This window comes from Tamandua tetradactyla, chromosome 17 (genome assembly GCF_023851605.1).
Source record: "Tamandua tetradactyla isolate mTamTet1 chromosome 17, mTamTet1.pri, whole genome shotgun sequence".
In the NCBI taxonomy this organism is placed as follows: domain Eukaryota; kingdom Metazoa; phylum Chordata; class Mammalia; order Pilosa; family Myrmecophagidae; genus Tamandua; species Tamandua tetradactyla.
The window spans coordinates 19,198,975-19,224,877 of record NC_135343.1 but is presented as its reverse complement, the minus strand read 5'-3'; positions in this window follow the sequence as shown (position 1 = coordinate 19,224,877).

Genomic DNA, 25,903 nt, shown 5'->3' with positions numbered 1-25,903 from the left:
ACGCGACTGCTGTTTCACCCGGGGCATCCTCCCCACTCAGGATGAGTCACTGTCTTTCATCTGTGCTGGCCCTCTGGGTTTATAACACCATCTGATTTCCAGGGACTGGGGGAAGGGTGGGGGTGACACCAGAATAGATGCTTTCAGTCAAGCAAGAATTACTGCGGCCCAAGCTATCTCAGTCCATCTGGTGGCATAGCCCGTGCCAGTCCCAATTCCTTCTCCTCTTCTCGCCACCCACTCCCTGTCCCTTTGGCTCAAGCTGGAACACCAATCCCACCCTTGGGAGAGAAAAACTCCAAATAATTCCCTTTCTCTCTCTCTTTTGAAAATTCTTTTATTCTCTCTCTCTCACTGAAGGGAGCAATTTTTACATTGTAGTATTCAACCGAGAATCAGAGGATTGATCTTTCCTCATTCACTCAAAACCCCAGCTGAAGACCACTCATGCTCTTAAGGAAAGAAAATCTGCATTTTTAGAGCTGTTAGCAAAAGGTGAGATGCTGCTGTCCATGCTTTGCTTTATGAATTTAGCTTTGTTTCATTTCTACGTTAACTCATGTAAAGATGTATCTCTTACATTTTACAAGTGTTGATCCAATTCAACAAAAAGGTAAATTTGAAGTATGGCTTTTATTTGCCAAAGAAGATTCTTTGAAGAATTTTTATCCCCCCCAAAATGTATATATATATATAACATTGTAGGTATTTCAAAGACACAATGGAAACGTGGTAGCATTTCCCCCTATTCTGTTTGCTTCAGGGACTCAAGAGAAATCCAGAAGGGCATGTGATGCCAAAGGCCGCAAGTTGCTCCTCTAGATTAGGGCATACAAGGGTCATCTCTCCTTCATGTATTATTAATGCTGCATCACCATTAACAATAACTGAATCTATTGGGCATTTGCTAAGTGCTAGACACTACGCTAAGCCCTTTCATACATATTTCAGTTATTCCGTGCCCCATCCTAGGAAGTGGGTATTATTTACTATCTCTATTTTACATATGAGGACATCGAAATGTATGGAACTTAAAGCTTACACAGCTAGTCGATGGAGTTGACAGAATTTGAACCTATTCTGACTACTCTAAAGTCCATGCCCTTAGTTTCTATACTCTTCTGAGATGATCTTTTATGAAAATGTTGTCCTGAAATCTCAATAAAATGGCTTGCTCTTATTTTGAAAACTAAGGCTCATAAAACTGTTTCAGTTATAAATATGAAGAATCAATAGTTTGATGCAAGCCACAGCCACTTGAAAAACTACAGGTGGGTTGATTGACAAATAGACTTTTATTTCCTTCACTCAGATTCTGGATAGAATTCTGGATGATGAGAGATGTTGGAGGGGAGCCAATTTGACCTCCTGGGTGGTTAGTACATTTGGGCTTTCAGCCATGCCTAGAACCTCTCATTGCTCATTTCAAGTCTGCTCTAAAGGCTTCCTCATTTCACAGAACCAAATATAAAAGCAATGGAACTGGCTGACAAGACTGAGGACTCCTGTGGCTTTAAAGGAAGAAAAAAACCCCAGCAATTTTAGAAAACGAATCCTGAGGTTTAGCAAGAAATAAGCTGAACTTATGATCTGAGCTTATTTTATTCTGTTCTATTTTTTAAAAATAAAGTAGGAAAAAAGAGTCCATTGACACTAGCAAATAAAATAATAGAATATCTACGAATAATCTAACCAAGATGTAAAGGGCTTATACAAGGGAAACTACAAAACAGTGCTAAAAAAAAATCAAAGACTTAAATAAATGAAAGGATATTTTGTGTTCGGATTGGAGGACTAAATATTGTCAAGATGTCAATTCTACCCAAAGTGATTTACAGTTTCAACACAATCCCAATAAAAATTCCAACAGCCTTCTTTGCAAAAATGGAAAAGCCAAACATAAAATTTATATAGAAGCTTAAGAGTCTGCAAATAGCTAAACCATCTTGAAAAAGAAAAACAAAGTTGGAGGACTCACACTTCCTGATCTTAAATTAATACAAAGCCACAGTAATCAAAATAGCATGGTACTGGCACAAGGAATAGACATACAGACCAATGAAATCGAACTGAGAGCTCAGAAATCAACCTTTACGTTTATGGCCAACTGATTTCTGACAAGGGGGTAAAGACCACTCAACTGGAAAAGAATAGTCACTTTGAAAATTTGAGCTGGGAAATCTAGATCTCCATATGCAGAAGAATGAAGGCACTTTTTTCTTTTTGAAGAAGTAAAGCTGTTTTTATCCATGGATGATATGATCTTGTATATAGAAAATCCTAAGGAACCACCCCCCCCAAAAAAAGAAACAGAACTAGAAAAACTAATAAACAAGTTCAACAAGTTCGTAGGATACAAGAGCAACATACATAATCAATTGTCTTTCTGTACACTAACAAATAATCCAAAAATAAAATTAAGAAGACAATTTCATTCTCAATAGCATCAAAAAGAGTAAAATATTTAGGAATAAATTTAACAAGAAAAGTGTAAGACCTGTATGCTGAAAACTATAAAATATTATTGCAAGAAATCAAGGATTTAAATAAATGAAAAGATACCCCATGTTTAAAGATTGGAAGATTTGATATAATTGATGGCACTACTCCCCAAACTGATCTAAGATTCAACTAAAAAAAATCCCAGCTAGCTTTTTTTGCAGAAATTCATACATTGATCTTAAAATTCTATGGCAATGGCAATGCAAAGGATCCAGATAGCCAAAGTTGGGAGTCTCACACTTCCAATTTCAAACTCACTACAGAACTAGAGTAATTACGGTTGTATGGTATTGGCATAAGGATAGACAAATCTCCCACCATATACAAAACTCAACTCAAAATGGATCAAAAACTTAAATATAAGGGCAAGAACTATAAAATTACTAAAAGAAAATGTAAAGAAGCATCTTCAGGACCTTAGTGTTAGACAATGGTTTTTTAGACTTTACATCAAAAGCACAAGCAACAGCAACAACAAAAAAGATAAATGAGACCTCTTCAAAATTAAAAACTTTTGTGCCTCAGAAGACTTTATCATGAAAGTAAAATGACACAATGGGAGAAAATATTTGGAAACTACATATCCAATACGGGCTGAATATCCAGAATATATAAAGAAATCCATCAGCCCAACAATAAAAAGACAAATAACCCAATTTAAAAATGGGCAAAAGACTTGAATAGTCATTTCTACAAAGAAAATAAACAAACAGCCAAGAGTACATGAAAAGATGCTCAACATCATTAGCCTTTAGGGAAATGCAAATGAAAACAATGAGATACACATTTCACACACAAGTAGAATGGCTACTATTAAAAAGTAAACAACAACAACAAAAAAAACAAAACAAAACAGGACTCTCTGCTCCTTCCCAATCGACAGACAGCAGCATCTATTCATGCAGTGCCAGCCGCATTCCTGAGACACAATGGTGAAAGTCAGAGTAAACGAATTTGGCCGTATTGGGCACGTGGCTGCTGTAAACTCTGGCAGGTCGCTGTCATCAGTGACCCCCTTCATTGGCCTCAGCTACATTGTCTATATGTTTCATGTGATTTCAAAGGTACCATCAAGGCTGAGAACAGAAAGTTTGTCATCAATTGGAATCCCATCTCTGTCTTCCAGGAGCAAGACTCCACCGACATCAAATGGGGTTATGCCAGGGCTGAACATGTTGTGGAGTCTTCCACTGGCATCTTCACAACCCTGGAGAAATCTGGGGCTCACCTGAAGGGAGGTGCCAAGAGAGTCATCATCTCTGCCTCTTTGGCCAATGTACCCTTGTTTGTGATGGGTGTGAACCAGAAAGTATGACACCTCCTGAAGATTGTCAGCAATGCTTCCTGCACCATCAACTGCCTGACACCCTGGCCAACCTTGGTATTATGGAGAGACTCATAACCACGGTCCACACCATCGCTGCCACCCAGATGACTGTGGATGCCCTTTCTAGGAAACTGTGGTGTGACGGCCATGGAGCTTCCCAGAACACCATCCCTGCATCTACCAGCACTGCCAAGGTGATGAGCAAGTTCATCCTGGAGCTGAATGAAAAGCTCCCTAGCAGGGCCTTCTGCATCCTCCCCCCACCCCGCCCCCAACTGTCCCATCATGGATCTGACCTGTTGTCTGGAGAAAACAGTCAAACACAATGCCATCAAGAAGATGGGGAAGGGCGGGCCACAGTGGCTCAGCAGGCAAGAATGCTTGCCTGCCATGCCAGAGGACCTGGGTTCGATTCCCGGTGCCTGCCCTTGTAAAAAAAAAAAAAAAATGATGGGAAGTGGGCATCACGGGGCCTCTTAAAGGGCATCCTGTACTACACTGAAGAGCAGGTTGTCTCCTGGTATATATATATATTTTTTGATCTAGAAGTCCTTTTATTTTATTATTTAAAAAATTTTGCCTTTTTTTCATCCAAAGTATACAATGGCTCATAGTATCATCATATGATTGTGTATTCATCACCACAATTCATTTTAGAACATTTACATTACTCCAAAAAATATTTTTAAAATAAAATAAAAAGGGAAAGGAAAACACAAAACATCCCATACCTCCTTTGTCCCCTATTATAATATTTATTATTTTTATCTTTATTTTATTACTCATCTTCCCATGCACTGGATAAAGGGAGTATTAGTCACAAGGTTTTCACAATCGCATGGTCACACAATAAAACCTATATAGTTAATCAATCATCATCAAGAATCAGGTCTACTAGATTACAGTTCAATAGTTTCAGTCTCCTGGCACTTTAACAGCAACACCCACTCTTCTACTTTTTTATGCTGGGGCTGGGATTGCCCTCAACGACCACTTCATCAAGTTCATTTCCTGGTATGACAATAAATTGATTTATTTTTAATTTATTTTTATTTTTATTTTTTTGCATGGGCAGGCACCAGGAATCGAACCTGGGTCTCCGGCATGGCAGGTGAGAACTCTGCCTGCTGAGCCACCATGGTATGACAATAAATTTAGCTACAGCAACAGGGGAGTAGACCTTCCGTTCACATGGCCTCCAAGGAGCAAGGGCTCCTGGACCACCAGACCCAGCAACAACAGAAGAGAAAGAGAGAAGCAGACAGCTGCTAGGGAGTCCCAACTCCATCCCCTAAAACTGAGTATCACCATCCCCCACACCATCCATCCCAGATTCCCTGAAGAAGGGAAGGGGCTCAGAGAGCCCTATTTGTCATGTACCATTGGTGAAGTACACTGTACCCAGTCCAAAACAGAAAACTACAAGTGCTAAAGAAGATGTGGAGAAATAGGAACACTCATTCATTACTGGTAGGAATATAAAATGATATAGTCCCTGTGCAAGACAGTTTGGTGGTTCCTCAAAAAGTTAAACATAGAATTACCATACGACCTGGCAATCCCATTACTAGGCATATACCTAAAAGGAGTGGAAGCAGAAATTTAAACAGACCTTTGCACATTGGTTTTCATAGTGGCGTTATTTACAATTGCCAAAAGATGGAAGTAACCTAAGGGTCCATCAACTGGTGAATGGACAAACAAAATGTTGACACACAGAACATTATCCATGTAATTAATAGCACTGAATTATATATTTGAATGTGGTTAGAAGAGGAAATTTTAGGTTGTATATACGTTACTAGAATAATTTTTTTTAAATCCATGGTACTATATAACAAAAAGAATGAATACTAAGTGAAAATATGAACTATAGCTAATAAGACAATTATAAAAATGTGCTTTCACCAATTGTAGCAAATTCCCACACCAAGGAAAGGTGTTAATAATGGATGGTAGATGGGTATTTGATGCATGATTTTTCTGTAAACCCATAACTTTTCTAATAATAAAAAATTAAATAAAAGAAGGAAGGAAGGAAGAAAGAAAGGAAAATAATTGTTTTCATCACAAAGGAAGCAATTTCCTTAGGCCTGAAGATTTATAGCCTATCTATGAAGCTTCTAAGCCTCAAAGATATCTAGATTTTCAGAGTGAAAGGGACCTTTAGAGACAGCTTTTTAGTCTTAGTCCTGAATTTTACAGAGTGGAAACTGAGGCCCTGAGAGAGTTGGGGGCCACATAATTGATTAGTAGAAGTTGCCTCCCCATTTCCCTGCCTTTCTACCCTACCCGTTCTTTTTATTTTGGCTCTCTGAATGACAGGATATTCACAGTCCACTGGGAGAGAAAAAACAAGACAGCCTCTGCTTCTTCAAAAAAGGTCAGGAAGAGCTTCAAAACTTCTAGAAAGAGGAGAGTCAAATTATTTAATCTAATTTCAAGAATGGCCTTGATCTTATTAGCTGAGGAACTGAAAGAGACAAAAGGCCCTACAAAACAAGATTTATTACTGCTTTCCATGAAAGCAGAGGTAAAATGAATATTGGTTTAATGGGAATTTGGACCTGTAATTCAATTCTCCATTTCAGTTTAGAGAAACAACCCACAGACAAAAGGTCAATGGTTCCTAGCAGTGATCTCCTGAGTTAGTGAAGGAAGGAGCTATCTGCTATCTGCCATTTCTCCAGGGACCCCTAGGATTGGAAGTCATCTATGCCATAGGGAAGGCTGAGCAAGGAAAAAATCTATTGGAATCTCATTGGAAGGTGTGTCAAAAATGCTGTTGCTTCACCAAAGCAAGTAACCAAAATTAAAGAGAAATCCCTAGCAAAAATATTGCCAATGAAACTAATACTAGTTCTGGGGGGTGGGGTGGGGATGGGATGTGGAGGTGCAAATGAAGAAAAGGAAAGAAGACTGGGTCCATTTCAACTTGATAAGGATTTACCGGGTCTCAATTATGTAGTAGACACCAAGAGATAAATAAAACCTGCTCCTGTCCTGGAAAAGCTTGCTGACGAGTAGGAACTAGCAACCACAAAGGAGTATGTTCCCAGGATTCAGATACCACTATGCAAAAACCAACCAGCATCCCAACAGCTCATTTCCATTCTTAAACTCTTGTTTTGTTACACTTACTGGGCAATGCAACTCACTCCTGTGGGCTACACAACTCCCTGTCAAATCAGCAGTGCACAGCAGCTGGGTACCAGATGAGGCGCACTCATCCAACCAAAGTCTGAAGATGTTTAAAAGAAAAAAGGAAATTCAGAGTCAGCTGAAGCATTCAGCTCCCTTCCCCAGACGTCATCAGTGCAAATAAGCAACAGCCCCTACCTTGGGCAAGCTCAGAAATTCAGTTTTTGAAGGCTGCCTCACTCTATCAAGACTTCAGTTATGTAGGAAAGGAACTGCTTGCTTGTGTTAAAAAACAAATAACATTATCCATCTTGGGAACCAATCCAGGCCAGTGCCAGTTGGATCAATCAACCTTTTAAAAATCTTTTTAGGATAAATATTCAGCTACAGTCATGAATTAAAGATGTGTGGAAGAGAAAAATAGTCTATAGCTTACAGTGGTTAACACTGGATTTAAAACCGAAGTGTGACACTGAATTAATCTCCTTGCAGAGGCCTAATAGGAACTGAGTAAAAATTGTTTTAACCATTTCTGTTCCGACAAGTATTAAGGAGTCTTGAGTTTTTGGAAGGTAAGAAAGGAAATAACTTCACTGGGAATAGGTGAGGCAGGACACGGCTAAATCAACCTTTATTTTTAAATTAAAAAAACAGAATTTTAAAATAAAACCATACAAACTAAAGTTGCGTATCCAATTGCTAAATACGAAATAAGTGCTTTATTTGCTGATTTATTCAAACATAATTCCAAGTCATGAGTACTTGTGTTCATAAAAAACACGGATGAGGTAAGGAGCTCTACGCACAGTCCTGAGGGTGACTCCATGATTCCCTAAGTGAATTACTTCTTGTTCCTCTTATTTTCACAGGTGAAATTACATGCAAGATTTCAGGGAACAATTTGGCAAGCAGGGCCAGCTTCATGGGCACCTGACCAGTGCAGTTGCACTGGGCCTCACACTCAGAAAGGCCCTGTGCTTGGAGTTCAACTGCATTTAATCTGTGGTTGCTCTTTTGAAATTCTTCATGATTCTGTCTTTGCATCTGTGTTTTGTAAGTGAAATCTGATAGGACAAGGAGCATGCACCCATGTGTAGGGGCTTATAGCCTTGATTCTTGAGTCCTGCCTCCTGTGGCCTTCTCACCCTTCCAGAATGGGCTCTAGACCATCTTCCCATCCCCGGGAGCCCCAGGCCTCACCTGGCCTCTCCTCCCCTGCTCCATGACTGCTCCACCCTCTGTCTGAGGCAGCTACTGTGTTGCATCAGCAGGGGAAAGCCTGTGTGCTGCTGTTGCCTCTGCTCCCGGCAGGGCCCTGGGAACAGGCATAGGGACAGTTGGCGGTTGGGCGTGTGCCCCATGGAATCTCAGGGTGGGGCAAGGTGGCAGTGATCCCTGCCCTGGGCTGGTACAGCTATAGCGCATTAGGCAGGTTACTTGGTGATGGCCTCGCCCACTCCGACCCAGGTACTGAGTGCATCTGGGCATGGAGGTTGCAATCCTTTGATGGTCACCCATGGTAATGGAGAGATTGACTTCCTTGTCCTTGGCTAGAGCCTTGCATCTTCATTTTACAATGGGCTCCACAAATTATGAAGTTGGCCCATTGGCAAGTGGTCAACCTCAAAGACTGGGGGAGAAAAGCCTATCTGTAAATTAATACAGTTCTTATATGGCACCTACTTTGGTACAAAACCTCTTGGTAAAAACATTAGAAAAAGAAAAAATAAGTTCCTGCCTTCAAGAAATTTATAATCTGGTTGGAAAAAAGAATGAATTGGAATAGACAAAGAAGAAGGAGGAGTTGCCTGGAAAATGTACCCCTAACTGTAGGGGTAGGTATGAAGGTGGCCACATCACTAGCCGAATTGAGGTCAGTGACCTCACAACATATGTTGACCTGATCATGGATATAAATATTTTTGGTTCAAGGCCACTCACTCACAGCATTGCAGGGAGGAGAGCAAGCCCAGTAATGGGGAAGATGTGGGCACAGGCATGGCTGACACAGAGCAGAGTGTATGGGTTAAAGCTGGAGAGAGGCTGTGTGGAGCTGCATTATGGAAAGCAGAGAAGAGAAAATGGGGGCAGAGCCTCCCAGCTGTGTACACAGAGGTACTGGCAGGTCACTACCAGGTAACCAGGCAGGCCACACAAAGTCCTTCCTAGACCAGCCAGGAAAGAACAAAAGCAGCCAGCCTTGTGCTAAAGCAAATGATGGAGTGAAGTCAAGTTTCACCATGAGCTCAAGGATGAGGGGGAAAAGCAAATATTCTCTTGTGAAGGTTGACTTAATTAGCCATTTAAATAATTCATGAGTCTTTAAAATGTTTGCCAGAAGATTCAGAGCTCAGATTCTGCTTCTGGCATTCAGCTCTGTGTTTCCTCTGTCACAAATTGTGCTGCCTCATGGGGCAATGGCAGGAGCAGGCCTGGGAATGCTGGGAGTCCTGGTTCGGAGAGGTCTCCCATATATATATATATGGGAACGCTGCCTGCTGAGCCACCGTGGCCCACCTGGTTTGGCAAGGTGATGCCCGGTTATTAACCCCTTGGAGGTTAATGAACCTCTGAGAATCTCATCAAAGTCCTGGACCTTGCCCTAGGAAACTGCATATCAATACAAATTGAGGGTTTGACAGACTCCCCTGAGGTCCTGCTTGAATTCCAGCTTAAGAATTCCTGATTTAAATGATCTCGAAGGGCTCCAACATTTAGTGATTCCTTTTTAATGTCTCCACAAGCCTGTCTGAAATATGTCACCTGAAGGTGCTATGACTTTTTGGGCTTGCCGCATGAGGCTGTCTGCAAAGTGAAAAATGCATAATGCAATATTATTCATTAGGCTGAAGCAATGCTAATGCAGAAAAGAGAACTGAATGAATCAAAAGCCATGAGTCAGCTCCCTCACCGCGACCTGCTTGGGAGGCAGCCTGATGAAGTGGAGGTGGTAGGCTCTGGAGTCAGATAGCCTGGGGCCCTCAAATGCCAGCCTAGACCCTTTCTGACCCTGACTTGGGAGAGTGACTTAACCTCTCCATCTCCGTCTCCTCATTTGTAAACTGGAGTTAATAAGATGTACCCTATATGCATGAGCTCTGAGAATGAACTGATCCCGTCTGAAAACCAGCAGGGACAGTGCCTGGACCACGGTAGTGCTCAGTAAAGGGATTTCATTCTCCTGACTTCACCCAGAAGGACAAGGATTTGCTTTGAATTCAGTGGCACTGTCTTGATTGAATACTGGGGGAAGGGAAAGACTGAGGAGTGTCCAGGAAGTCTCTGACCACCGGGACATGCTGTGCTTCTCCTCCTGTCTCACTCCCACCTGCCTCCCCAAAGAAGATGTGGGCTGGAGAGAGACCCCATATAACAGCCTTAGTTTGGGGCAGCTTCCTGGCCTCTGCCTCAGCTGCTGCTCAGGGAAAAATGTAGCCGTGGGGGAGGCTTGGGGGCAGGGAGATTTTGGGCTTTTTCTGGCTGCAGACCTGACTGCAGCAGAAAAGGCAACAGAGAGAGGAAAAAAGAGAGAGAATCTTGCTTTTCTTGTTTCCTGAGCAGGCAGCCAGCCAGTGTTGATCAAGAGTGTACCACTGTGAAGCTGGAGCTGGTCCTGGGGACGTGCAGAGCTGGGTAAGATGCAAAGCTCCACTCTCAAGGACCTCTCATAGAACTTTGTCATGGAAATAAGACCTTTCTTCTGGCCTGTGCTGCTGGATGCAGAATGTCTAGTAGGTCTGGGAAGGGAGGGAACAGTAAGGGTAGGATGGTGAAAGGAACTCTTGCTCACTGCCAGGCCCTGAGCGAGACCTGGCATGCCCTAACTCTCATCTTCACACTAACATTCAAGACAGATGCTACTAACCGTGAGGAAACGGAAGCTCAGAGAGGTTAAGTGACTCACTCAAAGGCAACAGATATTAAGCGGTGCCATAGGTTTCAAGCCCATATCTTCTAGGCTCTGAAATCCTTTTTCCCCCCTTCCCCATATGGGTTTAGCTAGGTGAAAAGGAGGAAGCGTCCATAGTCCTAATTGAGAAGGTTGCTAAGCCATTAACCAGCTGCATACAAAGCAAACACACGGTCCAGGCTCAGTAAATATTTGCCCTATGAATGGGAAGGAGAGAATGCTCTTTTCTCCGGTCTGGGCAGCTCTGAGAGGTTCACGTGCACTGTTTACCTTTCCTCCCGCATTCTCTCGTGAGGAAGAGTGGAATGAAGCGTCTGGCTTATGTAGAGCCTGGCTCAGATCTGCCCCACGCTGTCCCAGCTCTCATTTCCAATAGCAACCTCTGTTAGAAAATCCTAGTAAAGAAAAATAACGCACATCATTTAAATAAGGCAGAAGGAATAAAAGTTTTGAGGCCCTCAAAGCCCCAGCGCTGAGAAATACAGCATGTGTTCAAGCTCTCAGTGCAAGAGGAAGGCATTTTGGATTTTCCGAGGAGAGCCAGGCATCCCAGCGAGTGACAGTGAGGCAGTGAGAAATAGACCTGCAGCAGGCAGCAGCAGGAAAGCATCAGCCTGGCTTGAGCCTCTGCCAGGGAGGAGCCCTGTCGTCTCAGGGAGTTTTCTGAGCAGAACCTCCTGACCTGATTTGTCATTGGTGATGTAAATGCTTTATCCAGAGTTGGGGGCCAAGCAGAGAGCGGAAGGAGACCCCTCCCCATTCATTTCCAGCCACTGATTTGATGATGTTGATGAGCTGTGATTTTTAAATGGAAAGGGCTTTGTCATCATGATTTTTCAATAAAATTCAAGGGCAGCTCTTTATTTCCTGACAAAGGCCCTAGGCATCCTTTTTAACATGTTGGGTATGACATGTTCCCTCGGGTCAGCTTTTTATTTCATTGCCATTTAAGGGAATCAGAGCATGTGGCTAGTATTTACATTTAAATAAGAATTTTTGGATGGCAAAACCCATGCTATTACTTACACTTAGTAAAGTCCCTTTGGATAGTAAGAACTAGCTTCATATTAATTTTTTTTGCTGTCACTTGACAATATGAATTGGTTTTGTGTAAGATCCAGGAACCCACTGGATTGAATTTAGGGAATTGGTAAAATAAATTTGACTTCATTGGGCCTGAATGATTGCAGTGTAATAAACATACAAAGGCTAAGGGGCTAATTTATCATTGCTTTCAGCTTTATTTATTTGACACTCCTTCATCTTTGGTATAAACAGGCTTTATTAAAGATTATGAATTCAGTTTCCAAATGAGCCGTAAATGGCTTTGTATAGAGAGATTATTCGATTTGTCGTTTTCCTGAATAAAACATGTTTTTGCCCGGTGGGGTTATGTGGCCCATATATTAAAATTGGAAGATTATTCTGTTGTGCTTGGCACATATGATGTGCAATGTGTGATTTGTTCTTTGTTCTATTTGTTTTCTCTCTCTTTAATAAACACTGAGACTGAATGCATAACCTCCTAAGACCTGCACTTTAATGAATCATGGAAGAATATCGTCTGTGTGCCAGTTTATCATTTGAATGATAATTCTGGTTCCCTTTTAAAATGTTAAAGTGTCTGCTCTTTGAAATAGACTGCTGTGAAAGGCATGAGGGATGCTGGGGGTCACTGATAGAAAATCACAGTTGACCTTAGCTTTTGTCACATAGTAACAGGCACTTGGGGTCTTAGATCATTGCATGCCACAGAACTACTGACACGCTGCCCCCAAAGTCAGGAAAAATTTGCATTTTCAATTAAGAAAACGACATCCAGCAGCTTCCTTGTAGAATGAGGAGTCTGTCAGTAAAGTTGGAGCCTCTGGAAAGATGGCCCACCAGAAGCCTGCCATATTGCAAAACCCCGGTCAATTTTAATCCTTCCACAAAAGGATTGTAACTTTCAAAGCCCAGTACCTACTAGCATAGTGCACTGCATAAGTGAGAATACTGAAAAGGGAGTCAGTATCTACGTGAAATATCTCAGAATGTTGGGGGTTACCAGGGCCCTTGGGAGGCCATTTGTTTTAGTTCCTTAAAAGCCAGTTGGTGTAATGGTAATTCTGGAAAACCAATTGCCTAAAGAAGTGATTCTGTCTTTCCTCAGGAAGTCCGGGTTGTTGTTGTCACTTCATTGCATCCTAAAACTCTAGATTGAAGAATTCAAAGTTCTAGTGGAAAGTCACTACCCAACATTATTTCAGAGGAAATAATTCCACATTACTAATGATAGTAGTATGTTCACCCCGTAATTCAACAATCCTAAAGCAGTTCCAATGAAGGGAACAGGGTATCTCAGATCACACTAAATTTGGGTCACAAACCAAACTGGTTTTAAATTCATTGTCTTTAGGATTTCAGATTGACTCAGTAAGTCTGATTGACTGTGCAAACAGTTAAACTATTTACTCAGAAATGTGTAGCAGCCTCAAGAATGAGTTGGTCTAGACTAGTAGAATGAAGGGAATTTGAACTTCCATCTTCAGGGAGCAAGACTGCTGGAGGACTTCTCAGACTACTTTCTAGGTCCTCACTTCAACCCCCAAACTTCCTTTCCTCTTCTATACTCCCAGAATATCCACGTTTGTCATTTTCCACTTCCCATTGGAAGACAAATTTCTTTTCCCAGAATCTTCTGATAATCCCAAAGCCATCTGTGATATGGCATTTTGTGCACCCCAACCCAGCTTCTGAATGATTGAATGTTCTGGTTGTCTTCCCTGTCTTCCCGATCCCCATCATTGCACCTTGTATGTAGTAGATATTCAACTTGTCTAGCGGCTGATCCCACAATTTCAGTGGGATCTGTAAATTCTGTATGAATTTATGACTTTAGCTTAGCTCCCAGTACTAAACATGCTTTCTATACCCAACCTCTATTTCTTGTCTGACAAGAGATTAATTTTAGCCATTAGCTATCTTGAACCCATTGTATTCTTGAAACCATAGATTCAAATCCTGCCATCAGAAAGTTTTCAGTCTATTGATGTAGAAAAGAACTACTTGGAATTCCTATACCACACATTTTGCCTTGGATTTTAGAGTAGTTGATTCATTTGTATAGATTTTGCATCTCCAGTTAGAACAGGAATTTCCATTTCTTTTTATTTTTCAGAGTTCCTGTTCCAGTGTTGAACATTAGTAGGTATTTAATAAAATCTTGTAAAATGAATGGGTGAGTGAATGAATATAATTACACACAGGCAAAAAAGAGTAGTGGTTGTGTCCATAGATGTTAGAGAGTTAGCAGAATTTTAAAGAGGGTAGATTGGGGAGTCAGCCATGATTAAAATAGAAAGACAAGACTGAAGGTCAGAGGAACTAGGTTCTAGATCTGGCTCTTCCAACTAGCTGCAGGACCTTGGACAAATCATCTCATCTTTGGGGCCTTAATTTCCTCATTAGAGGGTTGCATTACATGACCTGTGAAATCCTTTTGTGCTGGTTTGAAATGATGTATGTACCCTAGAAGAGCCATGTTTTAATCTTAATCCCATTTTTAAAGGCAGCCACTTCTTCTAATCCCTATTCAGTATTGTATGTTTGAAACTGTAATTAGATCATCTCTGGAGATGTGATTTATTCAAGAGTGGTTGTTAAGCTGGATTAGGTGGAGGCATGTCTCCACCCATTTGGGTGGGCCTTGATTAGTTTACTGGAATCCTATAAAAGAGAACAGCAAGAGAGAAAGTCAAGAGATTTAGGAGATTCAGAGAGAGCAGAATGACATAGCCACAAAAAGCAGAGAGTCCATCAGCCAGCGATCTTTGGAAATGAAGAAGGAAAATGCCTCCCGGGAGCTTCATGAAACAGGAAACCAGGCGAGAAAGCTAGCAGATGATGCCGTGTTCGCCATGTGTCCTACCAGCTGGGAGAGAAGCCCTGACCGTGTTCACCATGTGCCTTCTCACTTGAGAGAGAAACTCTGAACTTCATCGGCCTTCTTGAACCAAGGTATCTTTCCTTGGTTGCCTTTTGTTCTGGTTTGCTAGCTGCAGGAATGCAATATACCAGAAATGGAATGGCTTTTAAAACGGAGAATTTAATGAGTTGCAAGTTTACAGATCTAAGGCCGAGAAAATGTCCCAATTAAAACAAGTCTATAGAAATGTCCAATCAAAGGCATCCAGGGAAAGATACCTTGCTTCAAGAAGGCCGATGAAGTTCAGGGTCTCTCTCTCAAGTGAGATGAACACAGTCAGGGCTTCTCTCTTGGCTGGAAGGGCACATGGCGAATACGGTGTCATCTGCTAGCTTTGTCTCCTGGCTTCCTGTTTCATGAAGCTCCCCGGGAGGTGTTTTCCTTCTTCATCTCCAAAGGTCGCTGGCTGGTGGACTCTCTGCTTCGTGGTGCTGCAGCATTCTCTGCTCTCTTTGAATCTCTCTGAATCTTCAAAATATTTCCTCTTTTATAGGACTCCAATAAACCAATCAAGACCCACTCAAATGGGTGGAGACATGTCATCCCCTAATCCAGTTAAACAACCATTCTTGACTAAATCACATCACCTAGGGAGATGATCTCATTACAGTTTCAAATATACAGTATTGAATAGGGAGTATTCTACCTTTAAGAAATGGGATTTATATCAAAACATGGCTTTTCTTAGGGGGCATACTTCCTTTCAAACTAGCACACCTTTGATTGGCCATTTCTATAGACTTGTTTTAATTGGGACATTTTCTCAGCCTTGGAACTGTAAACTAGCAACTCATTAAATTCCCCTTTTAAAAAGCCATTCTATTCCTGGTATATTGCATTTCAGCAGCTAGCAAACTAGAACACCCTTCCCATTCAAACAATCTATAATTTGTGGCAGAAGCCTGTCTCTCTTTCTTTCTTTCTTACTAAAAGGTATCTTAAAATCAAGAGATTATGTGGCAGCCTTGTGTACTGAGGTCCAGAGAGGCCGTGAGACTTACCACAGATCACAGAGCTAGTTGTTGGTCTGGATGCAAATCTCAACCTTCTTAGTTTCTGTGCAGTGATGGGTCACCTGTACCATGTCATTTGACTCCAAGACCGTAGACCTCATAGCCCATGAGGTATTTGCTGGGGAGAAGGAATATAATGCAGGGCTTGCTTGGAGGTGATGCCACTAGATAGAGAAAGACATGGCTGAAAATTGCCCTAGTGCATGACTACAGAGAACTGGGAATCACTGGTAAGTAAAATTATTTGCTTTGTTATTAAAAGCTATAATAAATCCAGGCAGAATTAACTCTAATAAAGCAACTTAAATATGGCACAAGAGAAAATTTAACATAGAAATTTCCTATATAAGTATTCAAAAACAATAGTTTTATGAGTTTGAATATATTTGAATATAAGATTGATCTTATAAATATAAGATTGATCTTATAAATATAAGATCTTATAAATATAAGATCTTATATTTGAATATAAGATTGGTCTTTGTGGGACAGAGAGCAATAGCTACATCCCTCTGTTTCTACTGATGCGGTGCTCTGCCTACCCCAAGTACTGACCTTTCTGATGGAAGCAAAATTCCTGTTCTCTTCCAGCCCTCTCTGTCTTCCAGGAAGGCAGCACAAAGCAGGAGCAGCAGCTGCAGTAGGTGTGAGGGTGGGAGTGGGGGGCTGCTGGAAGATGTGGCCTCTCTGCTAAGGGCAGTTAGGATTGCAACGTGCTGGTTGAGGGTCTGGGTTTTTATCTTGCCCAGTCCCTGCCTACCTGGGCTTTTCACTCCCTGCTTCCCAGGGGGCTTTGTGATATTATACATATTCCAGTTTGAACCAGTGCTCATTTTTAAAAAATATTTTTATTGAGAAACCTTCACACATACAGTACATCCATAGTATACAATCAACAGCCCACAATATCATCACATAGTTGTGTATTCATACTCATGCAGTGCTCACTTTTTACACCCCCAAATATGATACCTTGGGAAAGGACTGAAGGGGATGCTAACAGTGACACAGAGACAGCACAGGGAATCAAGAGCAAGAGTCCAGGATAAAGACTACACATAGAACAAAAACTTCTAAGGACCCAGGGAAACCCACTGAACTGTTTATGGACAGGCCAAATCCAATAAATATAGAACAAATGACTTTGAAAAGAATAGGAATAATAATAATAATAAAATGATGCATTTAAAATCTTTGAGGACCCCTGAATTAAATGCTGTTTGCAGGTCTGGGCAGAGAAAGCAAAAGTGAGCCTGGAACATTATGTGCCAGAAAGCAAGAAAAGTACTCAAAATTAAAAAGATATATATCCACTATTCTATCAAGTTAATAGTAATGCTCTCAGAAGGAGAGAAGGAGAAAGGGGAAATTCTTCTTTATAAAAGAATGCCAGCTAATACAGATAGAAGGGATTATATAATTAGAAAAATCACCATTTTGCAACTACAAGCCCCAGTGCAATTATCTATTTAGGCAAGCATCATTGATAGATGATAAAATCATTAGGTGAAGAGTGTTGGGAAATGCAGTATTTATATGGTGATGGGGTACTGCCCACAGATTACTTATTAATTTAAAGGGACAATGTATTCTTAAAATGGTGAGGTCTGGGAGATGCCACCTTTACTATGCGATCAAATTCATCATTACTAATAGTGATAGTATGTGCTCTTGAGATGATGCAGTGTGAAATACACAATATTAACTGTAAAATATTCTTGCCAAAAATCTTCAACCTGAATCTTGTCAAACCTTTAGACCTAAATTCCAGTTTTCATGAAATACAGGGAATAGAGGAACAAGTTAAATGACACCATGAGTAAACAATCAGTCAAAGCTAGAATGTGGATATCCTAAAGGAAAACTTTTCTGGATTCTTCAAAAAATCAATGTTGTGAACAAACAAACAAGGTAGGAGAACTGATCTAGATGAAAAGACTTAAGAGTCTAAGGAGATATAGCCTTGCAATGTATGATCTTTATTGGATTTAGATGGAAAAAGATAATACAGCTATAAAAGCATTTGGGGTACAATTAGGGAAATTTGAATATAGATGGGATCTAAGATGATATTATGAGATTATTGTTTTTCTAAAGCTTGATAACAATACTGTGGTTTTGTAGAAGAATATTTTTATTCTTAGGAGATACACACTGAAATTTTAGACTGAAGTATGATGTTTGCAACTTTCTTTTAAATGGTTCAGTGAAAAAAATTTGCATACATATATATATGTGTATGTTTAGAGAGAGAGACAGAGACAGAAACAGACAAAGCACATGTCTCAAAAACATTAGCTATTGTTGAATCTAAGGGAACAGTATATGAATGGTTCATTGTACTATTCTTTTAACTTTTCTGTACATATCATATTTTTCAAAATAAACTGAGAACTAAATTTTCAAGGAAACTATTTGCCTGTTAAAAAAGCTTACATCTGGAAAAACAAAAGCTCTTTCATTCCTAGTCAATCCTGTTATTGTAATAGGGCATATCTATGTCTCCTCCAGGTCCACAATGAATGTCAGGGGCTGTGGCTTCTCACAGAGTTTACTTCACCCTGGGATTAGTCAAGGTAAAAAAATGGCTGTAAAATAAAGATGTTTTCCCTAAGTAACTGCCATTTCCTCATGCAGAGGAGAAACCCTCAGGGAAGGCCCTCTGCAGACTTTTTGAAGCCACAAGGGACAACAATTCCCCATCAAACATATTATCTTTCACTGATAGGATTTCAGAGCATCAAAAATACAAATAACATGAAGAATTTATCAAGTCCAGATACTCATCCCTGCCTTCCAATCAGGCTTTAACAGTCTGCACATCTGACCTCACAGCCTCATCAAGCTGTAAACTCTCTCCTCTGATTCTATCTGACCCCTGGTTCCTTGTTTCCCTACAGAAGAGCAGTCAGTACATCTTGAACAGAGAACAAAATGATAGACAAGCTTCTAAACTGATAATGCTACTAAGAGTTCCATGGAAAATATAGTAGATAATATGGTCCTGAGCACAGAATAAAGGAGAATGGAATATGGAAAATGAAGGAGAGAAGGTAGGTATGCAGGCAGTCTAGTTGAGAACATTTTAAATCTCCCAGAGTAGACAATTATTTATTCAGAGCTCCAAGATTAGAACCTAAGAACACCAGCTAGATAGAAAAGAGTGAGAAGAAGAGAGGAGACAATGCTAACTTCCTAGTCTTGAGAATGTGCATCCTGATTTTTCATTGTCAATGGAGGCAAAAATTCAGTCAGCAAGAAGAAAATGAAGTAAAATTTGAGGCACCTTTCCAGAGGATTCACCCTCCACATAGCCCCCCACCCCATGCTGCCAACAAAATAATAGCAAAAACATCAATCACCTCTTTTCTTTGAAACCATCCAAAGAATTGAAAGCACAGTTTTTTTCAGCTTTAAATCTTAATTTCATGAAGTTAATATAGTCTGAACCATAAATTCCCTAATTAAGGTGAGAACAAATGCAATTTAAAAATTATGTAAGGAATTATTACACAATGACATTAAGAAAAAACAAAGAAGATGAAAACTCTATTTGATTAAGTAAATATTTAGCATTTTCAAATGGATTTAATTAATAATGTATATAAGAAGATTAGAATTGCCCTATGGCTGCTTTCTCTGATTAAGAAAGATTTTCATAATTTATATGACAAGCACACTTTGTAAAACCCTCTTAGTATTTATCAAAAGCCAAATGAACAAGGCACGTACAAAACAATAATATCAATAACATCCATTCATCTTCCTATTTATTCAAAAAAATTTATTGAGCATCAACTATGTCTCAGCACCATGCAAGGTACTAGAAGTACAAATATAATCAAAGGCTCCTCAAGGAACTCAATCTAGATAAGTAACCAGCCTTTAATTAAATATTATCATAAAATGTTTTTTTGTTTGTTTGATTTTACATGGGCAGGCACTGGGAATCGAATTTGGGTCTCCAGCAGTGGCAGGCGAGAACTCTGCCACTGTACCACCATCGCCCACCCCATAAAGTGTTTTTAAAAATATTTTTATTGAGATATCTTCATGCACAATACAGTCTATCCAAAGTATACAATCAATGGCTGACAATTTCATCATATAATTGTGCGTTCATCACCATGATCATTTTTTAGAACATTTGCATTACTCCAGAAAAAGAAATAAAAAGAATAAAGAAAAACTCATACATACCCCTTACCCCTCTTAAAGGGAGCATCAGACACAGGTTTTCACAATTATACGGTCACACTACAAAAGCTACATAGACAATCTTCTTCAAGAATCAAGTCTACTAGAAAACAGTTCAACAGTTTCAGGTACTTCCCTCTAGCCACTTCAATTCACCATAAATTAAAAAGAGATATCTATATAATGCATAAGAATAACCTCCAGGACAACCTATCAAATCTGTTAAAATCTCTCAGCCACTGTAACTTTGTCTCATTTTTCTCTTCCCCTTTTTAGTCAAGATGGCTTTCTCAATCCCACGATGCCAGGTTCTGGCTCATCCCGGGATTTCTCTCCCACGTTGCCAGGGAGATTTATACCCCTGGGAGTCAGGTCTCACACAGGAGGGAAGGCAGCGAGTTCACCTGCCCAGTTGGCTTAAAAAGAGAGGCCACATGTGAGCAACAAAAGAGGCTCTCTAAGGGTGACTCTTAGACATAATTATCAGTAGGCTTAGCCTCTCCTTTGCAGGAATAAGTTTCATAGGGGTGAACCCCAAGATCGAGGGCTCAGCCTATTGATTTGGTTGTCCCCACTGCTTGCAAGAATATCAGAAATTCTCCAAATGAATTCTCCAAATGAAAGGAGGAGGATTAATATTTCCTCCTTTCTTCCTAGCCCCCTTAGGGGACTTTGTAAATATTTTTTTATTCTCTGCCCAAATTACTCTGGGATGCATCAGAGCATCACACTAACCTATTCAAACCAACAAGATTTCACTCCCTATTCAAGATTCCATATAATTACGGTGTTTGAAGAAACTGATCATAGAAGTTAGATAATGCGCTACCCAAAATATAAATTTGGTACCAAATAAACACAAAAGTTTTAAAATATGGACCATATATGTATGAATTTTTTTCTGTTTCCTTTTTCTGAATTGATGCAAATGTTCTAAGAAATGATCATGAAGATGAATATACAACTATGTCATGAAAAAAAGAATGTTTATATTGTATGCTGATTGTTTTATTAATACAATTTTAAAAACAAAAAAACAAACAAAGAAAATATGGGCCATATTATCCTTTACCATGTATTATGATTTACCTTAGACCTATCCCAATCAGCTTCATTCTTATCCCTACTTGAAGTCTGACCACTTTTTCAACTTTAACAGTTACTGTATGGGGTAATATTGACTTTCAAAGTTAAAGCTTTGGAGCTTTAACTCTGAGTCTCAGGTGTCACACAAATATCTGAAGTTCCAGGGAATGAGTAGGTTATACAGAAAGAGCTCAGCATCTCAGAATTTAGAAAAAAACAGTTGCAACTCAGGAATAGATGTGACTGTATAAGAGCTTACAATCTATGAACCTCACAAAGTGTTTTAAAGATACTAATTACTTCCTCCTGGAGTAGGCAGAGAGAGGCTGGTGGAGTGAGAAAAACATCAAAAGGGACGTGATGCTTGAGACAAGTATGAGGGGACATACAGCAGGCAGGCAAAGGGGGAGGAAGGACATGGTAGGCAGAAGGAGGGAGCAGCATAAGCAAAGACATGGAAGTGGGAAATAGCATAGAGTATCCAGATAACTGCAAGTAATTCAGTGTGCCTTTTAATGAGAGTAGAGGAGAACAGGTCTGGGTAAAAGACGGTGGGTTCAGTTTTGGATGTGATGCATTAGGACCAGTGGGCCTCTAGGAGGTGTTGTCAGTAGGTGTTTGTAGTACTGCCCAATACCTGGGCAAGAGAAGGCCTTGTCCTAGATCTTCATTTTAGAGGGCCATGTTCTGGCCCTTCTCCTGATGCATGCTTCCACACAGCACCAAACCTACTTCTGAAAATGTAGAGCTGTGTTCCAGTAGCCATGTTTCTTGAACTGATTGTATAATGATAAAGCTTTCACAATGTGACTGTGTGAAAATCACCAAAAGAACTTCACCATCCAAAGTCTACTTCCCTCACCTCTTCTAGACTACTTCACGTTGCCAGAATCACAGAATTCCTTGTCCAACCAGCTCAAGTCTTCTTCCCTAGGCCCACTCTCTCCAGGAAGCAGACTGGACCACTGGGGTGCATGTCCCTTCCTCTGAGGGTTAGTCAAGGAGCAACTATTTGCAGGGCTGGGGGTGGAGCTTCGTTAGGAGTACTAGAGAGTCCACACAACTGCATGTAAGACTCCTCGCAGAGCATGATAGAGTGGGGTGAGTTAGAAATGGCTGTGGGTTAGCAGCTGGTTTTCCCTACACTTCCACGATCTGGCATGAGATCCATTATGGATCTCAAGGCCAAGGTTATAAAATTGACCGTCACCTTTCAAGTTGTTACAGAAGTTTGTCAAGGTAAGAGGACAGAACATATTTTATTTTTTCATTAGCTTGATTTATAAATTTAATCATTTAATGTAAGGTCTGTAGCCCTCCGTTTGTACTCTTCACCCAGCCATACAAATGTTAGGGCAAGCCTGAGCAATTGAAAATATTCATCAGGAGTTTAGGAGAGACTTTAGCGCTGGACCTCTAGATCTGACGGTCATCAGCACAGAACTAATGCCGTGGGAGTGGAGAGAATGTCCAGGCTAGGTGCTGAGAGTCACAAGACAAGCAAGCCTGTGGAAATCCAAAACATACCATTTTTTTTTCACAAATATTCGTAATTTATGATTATTCCATTCTACATATATAACCAATAATTCACAATATCATCACATAGTTGCATATTCATTATCATGATCATTTCTTAGAACATTTGCATCAATTCAGAAAAAGAAATAAAAAGAAAACAGAAAAAGACTCATACATACCTCCTTTTCATTGATCACTAGCATTTAAATCTAAATTTATTTTAACATTTGTTCCCCCTATTATTTATTTTCATTCCAAATGTATTACTCATCTGCTGATAAGGTAGATAAAAGGAGCATCAGACACAAGGTTTTCACAATCACACAGTCACATTGTGAAAGCTATATCATTATACAATCAGCTGAAGAAACATGGCCACTGGAACACAGTTCTACATTTTCAGGCAGTTTCATCCAGCCTCTCCATTACATCTTGACTAACAAGGTGATATCCATTTAATGCATAAGAATAACCTCCATGATAACCTCTCAACTCTGTTTGGAATCTCTCAGCCATTGACACTATTTTGTCTCATTTCACTCTTCCCCCTTTTGGTTGATCCAGTTTTCTCAATCCCTTGATGCTGAGTCTCAGCTCATTCTAGGATTTCTGTCCCATGTTGCCAGGAAGGTCCACATCCCTGGGAGTCATGTACCACTTACATGGCAGGGGGGTGGGGGCGGTGGTGAGATTGCTTGTTGTGTTGGCTGGAGAGAGAGGCCACATCTGAGCAACAAAAGAGGTTCTTTTGGGGGTGACTCTTAGGCCTAATTTTAAGTAGGCTTGACCTATCCTTTGTGCGGTTAAGTTTCATATGAACAAACCCCAAGATTGGGAGCTCAGCCTATAGACACACCATTTTTAAGCAACAGGAAGAGGGAAAAGAACCAGCAAAGGATCCTGCAAAAATGCTACCAGAGAGGTAGAAGTACTAGCAAAGGGAAGTTCCAGGAGCCAATCAAGGAAAGTGTTTCAAGGAGAATGGAACGAAAAAAAAAAAAAGAAGAAGAAAGGAATGGTCATTAATATGGACAATGTCTGTAAAGTGTCAGCATAGTGGCTAGCTCATGGTTACTGCCCACTCATCAGTGGCTGATCTGATGATATTGGCAATGGAAACGGTGATGATAATGTCTCTGTTCCTTTATACTGTTTCTGTTTGCCTTAAATATCCTTTCTCACTTTCGCCACCTCTACAAATTCCTATGCATAATTTCATATTCTCTAGGAAGTCTTCTTGAATGTTAGTTTGCCCTCCCATGTGCTCTTAGGGTCATCTATGTTTACCTTCTCAGAGCACATTTACAATACATAATGGCCTATTGACATTTATTGAGTGAATGGTTATGGCATCTAGGGTGACCGTATTTTGCCCAGAACTGTTTTGGGGTCTCAGCACAGAAAATCCCGCATCCTGGGAAAACCCTTAGTCCTAGTCAAATAGAGATGGTTAGTCACCCTAAAACAACATCTCAAGTTTTTTTTTTTGAATGAGCAAATCAATGAATGTCAGCATGTCAATATAAAAGTTGATGAACTTTAACATTTTGTGCGTGTGTGTGTATGTGTGTGTGTACGAGCATAAGCCCATTCAAAATGTCTGGAGGATTCAATTCTTTCCTTAAATTCTTCACCCCCTATCAAGCTGAGGAGCTATGGGTGAAACATGACTTGGCTGGATTCCTGTTCCCGCTGTTTGGCCCCATTACCCTGGAGAAAGGATAACTTTCACTTTTCAACCAGTGCATAATTAGTAACAACAATAGCACATAACTAGCAAGATTCTGGATGCATAGGAGAGAAATTGATTCATTACATATGATGGATGTCTTAGGGCAGTTAAGGCTTAATTCTTTCACTAGTGGAAAAACGCATGGGCCCTGTAATCAAGAACACTGTGATATCCCTCTGCCCTTGTTCATTAGCACAGCCGCTGGAAGAGGGAAGCCATGGGAAGGAAATGTCAAAGTTCGGGGCTGGTGTTATCTCTGTTCTGCAAATTGAGGAACTGAGACTTAGAGAGGAAGTATATTCTCATTTCCCCAAGATGTGTAGAGGTAGAAAGCTATAAGATCTTCACACTGGTCAGAAGGGGAAAATACAAGACAACTACATTCCAGGCCTGGACTGAGAAGCACTGACTTTGCTTCTCAGCTGGCAATTGCCAAAGTCAGGCTGCACTGTTTGTCATGTTGTGGAAGACAAATGCTCTATAAATAAATTAACTTGGAACAGCCTCAAATATGCAGAAAACACATTGGCTTTAAATGTAAGTCTTGACTCTTTCCTTTTCTTTCTCTTCTTGGTGACATCAGCAAGGAAGTTTCTGTAAGAGGAGACTTACTGAAATTCAATCTAAAAATTAGTACTTTTCTGTATTCCCTTTAAGAGACATATTTCATTTGCAAATACATGTATAACAGCTCAATTCAAGGCATACATCTATGAGCACACATCTGTGTATTAGACTTAAGCTTCCACTAGTTATATGCGATGCATCAATCCTTTTAAAAGTTCATTTTCTAGAGGAAGTGATTATACGTTTTGTCATTCAATTTTCCACCATTAAAAATTTCATATGTAAAATGACTGCATACTGATGGGATGCTGTAGAAAGGGAGAATATTTTTAGTGACTAAGCTAAAAGAAAAGATTATCAGTGGCACTTCCATTTGAGGAGGAATCAGATGCAAATTTCTGAGGATTAGATGGGAAAGATTTGGGAGTTACCAGAATGCACAGCAAATTGGGCCTGAAAGCTCCATTTTCAGTTTAGATTTGGAAGTAGAGGTGACCACTATTAAGTAACATTAAGTAGCCTCAATGATATTTCATTTGTGGAATAAAGTTAATTAAGCTTCCTTTCCCTACACCATCACATCACATTAGCAAGGACAATAGAAGCAGAGGCATTGAATTTTCATTGAGTGGTCATTCATCTGAAAGGGAGGTCATAGAGTTGTCAGTGCTAATTGAAAGAGCACTTAATGCCTGGTTTGCATGACTGAAAGAGCCCATCTCTGGTTTAGGAGAAGAAATGCTTTTGATGGCGCAAGAAAATGTCTAATTTGGCTAAAGGAGTTTAAATTCCACCAAAGCCTTCCAAATGGGTGCAGACAGCAGTTGGGGAGCGTTTGGAAATGGTATTGCTGGGCAGGAAGATGTTCTGGAGGGAGGCTTCTTGGTTGGCAAGATTTCACCTTGGCTTGCTAAAAATGCAGTTCACTAGGCTTCAAGAG